This window comes from Schistocerca cancellata, chromosome 9, assembly GCF_023864275.1.
Source record: "Schistocerca cancellata isolate TAMUIC-IGC-003103 chromosome 9, iqSchCanc2.1, whole genome shotgun sequence".
Classification (NCBI taxonomy): domain Eukaryota; kingdom Metazoa; phylum Arthropoda; class Insecta; order Orthoptera; family Acrididae; genus Schistocerca; species Schistocerca cancellata.
Genome location: NC_064634.1, coordinates 154,002,291 through 154,008,887, shown reverse-complemented (window position 1 = coordinate 154,008,887; position 6,597 = coordinate 154,002,291).

The window sequence follows — 6,597 nt, the reverse complement described above, 5'->3', positions numbered from 1 at the left end:
ACACAGATACCAACTCGGTTTGTTCCCAACATAAATACCAGACCATTCTGCTGCTTAAAGAATACTATGTCAGTCACACAGCCTGCAACACACAAGGAACACACGGCACATGGTCAGAGGAACTGTTATTCGTCAGCAGCATCTACTGTGACAACGATGCATTTCTGGACTCATGTTTGTAGCATCAGTTTTCTTTCATTTCCAGTCATGTTCACCCTGTACAAACTTAAGTTATTAGTGATAGATTACATCTCACTTTATAAAATCAAAAGACAAGAGAGATGAAATCACTAACATAACAGACAGTTATTCTCAGTTGGTCATTCATAACTCTGCATGCCTGTTATGGTATTGATTTCACCTGTTTCTTTCTCTGTTTTTGTAAAGTTTGAGCTAATACATCATACTTTCCATCATTTATAATTTATATTTATACTGTGGAATGGTAGAAATTTATTGTGGTAAGAAAAGGCCAGTGGTGAACCAGCAGGAGCGCGCTGCTAATAAGACTACAACGTGCGTTCGGGATAAGCCACTCTGGCTGGTGCCTGACGAGTCTAAGTCTGTTATCAGCTCATTACGTAATCAAGGTCACCCGTCTCCTATATAAGTGGGCAGTGCACGCCAGTGGAACCATTCCACTGTGAGCTCTCTCTGTGTAACGTCAATGCCTATTTATTTGACATCTGCAGTCCAAATGCATGACAACAATAGTTTTTTCCATGCATTTGGAGAATACTCATTGAATAAATAGAAATCCAAGGTGTCCAGTTAAATGTATGGTACCTATTCTGTGTACGGCAATGTTTTGATGTCTCCATTCCTTTTTATATGAGTTATTGATCAGTCAGTGTCACGCATCCACATCTGTATGATGGCTCTACAATAAGTTGATATTTATGTTGTCACCTGTTGGATCACTCATCTTAACATGATTGTTTCCAGGATTTACCATCAGGCATGGTTCACTGAATGAGGCCCAACATCTCCATTGCTTCACTTTCCAGTCATAATATTCCTGCACCAATTAAAATCAAAGCTGAGAAGGTTATTGTGGCACCGATATGGCAACTTGGTGCAACTTTCCTTTCATAATATCGTTACATTCCATCCTGGATTTCCCATTGTTTAATTCAGCATAACTTATCATTCTGTGAACATGGAGTCCGTTTAATGATTTTTCTCCAATTCCTGGCACCTGTTTATCTTTCATTGTGATGTTTTCTTGGATCAGTGTACACTGGTGTGAACCAGCAGTAGCAAATAAGAACCACACAATCATGACACTCAACCACTTTCAGTTACAAAGCTATGCCTCAGTGATCTTGAAAATGGAAAAACTTTATAACATTCTGTCAGTGTCAAGATTGTTGGTGACTATAGCACTAGTTCATCTGTACAGTCACAAAAAAAGTCTCAGTAATCGTCATAGGGCAACTATGGAGCACCTCAACAAGGCTGACTGGACATAGTTTTACATTTTCAGTCAGTAGTTACACCTCTGTATCAGGAACAGTGTCGCAGAGAAATCAACATTTACAATGGACAGTATAATGCTTTATCGTGGCTACTTCACACTCATTACCAGTAATATCAGAATTATTTGAATCAATCAGTAACTGCCAATGGCCTAATCAAGTATTACACGTTTCTGTAGAAGCTGTTAGACATAATTCCAACAAAGCTCTGAGGCATTTTCTTTACTTGGAATATAGACTCAGAACATTATGCAGTGAACCTCGATATACGCAGCCGCAATAAAAATGTATAAATAATCATTATATGAATACCTCAACACTGTCTGAAGTACATCTGAGCACGGGGTGAAACACCTGATGTGAAAGAAAAAATGTGGGGTGGGGGATAAGATAGAGTGAAGTAACACCTACACCCCTCCCTCCCTTGCAAGACCTGATAATATTGCGACCTGGACAGCTTGGATAGTTAGAGACTGTGTGGTAAGAGAGTTAACTATTACCTAACAGTGACATGAATAGATTTTTATCACCAAAGAGAATCATTTATTTATTCCTTCATAAAGGTCAAGATACTACAACTACCAGGGTTCATACAATTTTTTTATTGATCGCTTTACATATGTGGTCTTTGCATCTCTAAATTTATCTGATACGAGGGCTGTTTTTTATAAAATCAATCTTTATTCAGATAAAATTGTTTGACACTAATCACCTTCAAAGTAGTTCCCTTCAGCTTCTACACATGTCCCCCAGCACTGCTGCCGCTGCTAGAAGCATCACTGGAAAGTCTCTTTTGGTATGGAGCATTCTGAATAATATCTTCCAGTTTGAAAACTGGTCCCTTTGAGTCTTTTTCACTTTAAGTAAAAGCCAGAAGTCACTAGGTTCTAGGTCAGGGGAATAGGAGACTAACAAATCATAGCTGTGTTGTGTTTGGTCAAAGAATTCTTAATTAATTGGAACAATGAGTGGATACATTATTGTGATATTGAGGGCCTAGCTAAACGTGCTTCACTCTTCACTGATGAGTGGCCATCTTTGAAGTGAAGTGGTTGTACCACTCCTTTACCTGTGTGGTAATCATTGCTTTGTTCCCGAACATTTATTGAATCTTGTGGATTATTTCAATTTGAGTATCACCAAGCTTAAAACAAAATTTTTGTTCCACTTTTTCTATCATTTTGCCCATAATACAAAATTTGCTGACTACCATTTAAAAGCATTCACTTGTCACTGGCTAGCCAGGCCACAAACATATAGAGCACACACGCCCTGGTACCATTGTTGGTTTCAACAGTAAAAAGTAAGGTCAGATACTTTTTGAGTAGCCCTCATATTCTTGTTTAAAAAGGCAGAAATCCAAGAACAAATAATACTTCGCCTGTGTATTAATCATACAGAGCCCTCATCAGTGCCTTAGTCTTGAGACATGCCTCTTATTCCTGAGCACTTCATTGAAAACTACAGCTTGCAAAGTGACTCACGTAGGCTCTCATATGTCTCATTGGACCATAAAAAACGGAAATTGAATTTTGTGAGACGAATCATGCTACCCATTGTGTTGAGATTATGGTTGAATTGAAGTAGAAACCATATAAAACCATGAATTTTCAATGATAAAAGGACACAGTGGAAGCTAGAGGTGGGTGGGCTACATGTAAAAGGTGTTTAACAATGGAGTAGGCATTATGATCCTCATACACAAGTCAGATGGTCTATTTATGTGGCCTTACACCAGATAAATAAGGCAATATTTCTACAGAAAAATTATCTGTCCACTGGTCAGGGAATTATCAATGCTCATTGACAATCATGCAGGGCTATTTCAAGTAATGACATGGGTACCACACTGGGTGATGTGGAATATGTCAAGATAAATATTAGCAGAGTATCTGTTAAGAATTAAATCAGTAGAGACAGAATTTAGTTTCAGATTCATCACTACATACCAGTAATATGTTATGCTTTCAATACTTTGATTTTTTTTTTTTTTTTTTTTTTTTTTTTTTTTTTTTTTTTTTTTTTTTTTTTTTGGTTATTCATATATTTTTGCATTCAGTTAGTGAGAATCACTAGAAAATGTAAGATTGTCTAATTTGTTGCCATACACAAATCACTCATCATCTGTAGGAATTTCATTCCAATTTTTCTAATGCTTGTTCTGGAATTGAGCAATATTGTAATAGTTGGTCTATCTGTTATGAGCTACATTCTGAATGTACCTGTTCACCCTCCACGTCCTTGGTGCTTGGAGTCTGAGTTCTAAAGTAAAATGAACATTATTAACTGTGCCATGAAGCAAAACCACTCAGTAATGGGTTCACTATGCAGGGAACTTTATGAACATTTGTTGGCAGTGACAATCTCCTGATGTGACTATTGTGAATGTTCACTGCCCCAGTGAGCATAAAGTGTGTTTCCTCACTCCACAAAAGGCCACGTATTCTCAACTTCAAACCTTGCAGGAAACATACAGCAAAGTTACTCAAATATTTGTGTCTTGCAGCAAAAATTGGTAAGTAATGTGATGTTTGTACAGAAACCATTTCACAATTATTTGCAGCACTTTTCAAACAGTGGATCATGGAATTTTCAACTGTCGTCACAGAGCTTGTACTCTGTGTGAAGATCACACATTGTGTCCAGCATTCTCATCTATGGCAACAGTAACTTCTAAAATTTGTGGTGCTATTGGCCGTCAAGCCTTACCAAGGAGCAATTCCCAAATTTCCAGTTAATTTGAACTTTCGACTCATGTTCTTCAACTCCAGTGTGGAAAGAGGGCCTCTCTGTATTCCTTCAATATGTCAATACTCACAGCTTTATGATTAAAATGCTGCTCACCTTTTCCAGACCCAAAGTTGACCTTCTCAACCATATAGCACACCAGTGCTTGTGTTTCAACCATATGTCTCCGTACCACTTTTGTCACCTAGTAGCAAGTGATGACACTAAACACTACTAGAAACAAAAATTCTGCAGTGCACAGTCTGAACAACAGTCCTGTAAAGTTGAGTGCCCGTGTGGTAAATAGTTTTCTATCTACACTGGCTCAAGTAGCGAAAGTTCAATAATAAACATCCTGCATTTTGAAACAATGAAGGCTTTTTAATGAGACTTGGACTGTGCATTGCATATGTTATAATGCCCTATCCAACAGACTGCAAAGGTCCAAGACACCATTCGTAATTTTTTTTATCACCTCACAATACACATCAGCATTAACACTGTGTCCTTGGGGTGGAAATTAATTGAAGTCTTAAAACTCAGTTGCCACCATTCTTCTTCACAAAGTAGAGGTTTGGAATTTTGTCTTCGATGGTGAATGTGTGTCATTCCATTACACTGATTACTGCCCATTGTTTCAAGCTTGGTCAGTTACCAGACTTTTATTGGCCGTCCTAATGCAGTCAAGAAAATAATTTCTCAGTTCTGTCATGACATTAATTATGCACATTGCATGATTGGAATTGACACAGTTATTTTGGCCTCATTTTTCTAGCACAACAGTGCTGCAGCTGACATCTAATGAATTTCAGAATTTCATTCAGACAGAAGAACAGATGCAACACTGTCAATTATGAAAACACTTTTCTTTGGTTTCTATTGAACTTACATTTTTACTTTACAAGTAACTCTTGTACCTACATCTGATGCTCAGATTAGTGCCTCATTGGAGCAGTTATAAATCACAGGTATCAATTAAAATCGTACCTCTCTACAATAACAGGTCCAAATTTCATTTAGTATTTTCTGCATCAGATGCTCATATATCCCCATTTTTCTGTACAGGAGGTCTTCTTGTATTCAATTTCCTCTACTGTAGAAACATTGTGTTTAATGAAGTCAGGATTCTTATAAGAAGAGACAGTATTGACTTCTGTGAGCTCCCTAGATTTTTATGGACAGTAATGCAGCAGCTCTGCTTCATGCAATATGTGATGTCCCCAACACTGATAAGACAGTAAGTACTGTACTTTTTTCTTTGAAAATCTGGATCATGAATTAAGCACACTCTGGTACAGGTGCTGCATCCAGGGAATAACCAAATGCAACCAGTCCCATCTTCACCCTCAACGGCAGCAGTGTCAGCTACAGGGGCATCAGTGTCATCACCGAACAAGCGAGGAGCAGGATTGGCTCTGCTGCGAACACCAACAGGTGCATCAGTAGTGTGTCGCTTGCTGCCTCATGCAGGCCACAAGCAGGTGGTGCTCGCACCACTCACTCCCCGTGACATCAAGGTATGTGATATGCCACGCCAACAACCTTGCATTGTTAATCATTGCAGAATGTGTAATGTTGATGTTGCTCTTGTCTCATTACTACTGTTGATATAGAAAACAAGTTTATAAAAGCTAATCCTGACATTGCAAGTAACATATATGTATTACACATTATTTAAAGGAGTCTTTGCAACGAGAGTCTCTAAGGTCACAGATCGTCAAACAGAGAGTACCATGTGAATTATACTTATAATACAAGTAAATTCTCAACTGCCCAAACCTACCCATATCAGACAGAGCCTAGAGAAAAATAAGCTCCTTAATTAGTAATCTTAAAAAAAGGCAGTTACAGGCAAATAAAATAAAATATAGGTACCAGATATATAGACCAATGTACATACACGAAATGAAACTATGTGTAAAATTCTTACACATCCAGGAGGACACCCCACTGAGGTGTCGGAACAACATGTGGATAAGTAAACCAAAAACGTCAGTTTTGTCTGCTGTGCACTTAGGAATTTGCCTCACTGTGTTGAACTACAGATGGTATTGCTAGCATAATATCACTCAATAATGCCTGGAATAAATCTTCTGAGATAATGCATCTAAAATCAAAATAAATATTTTGCTCTACAAAGGATGCAGTTAGAAAATTATGAAAAGTTAATGAGATTAGATATACTTATGTTTCATAGATCCATAGTAAAGAGATCCTCAAGGAAACAGAACACATCATAAAACAAGAATACGTAATACGTATTTATAAATAACCCGACAAGTGTGAGTGGGACGCTTGATCTGAGGATTCTGTACGGACTGAATTATGTACACTACTGGCAATTAAAATTGCTACACCAAGAAGAAATGCAGATGCTAAACGTGTATTCATT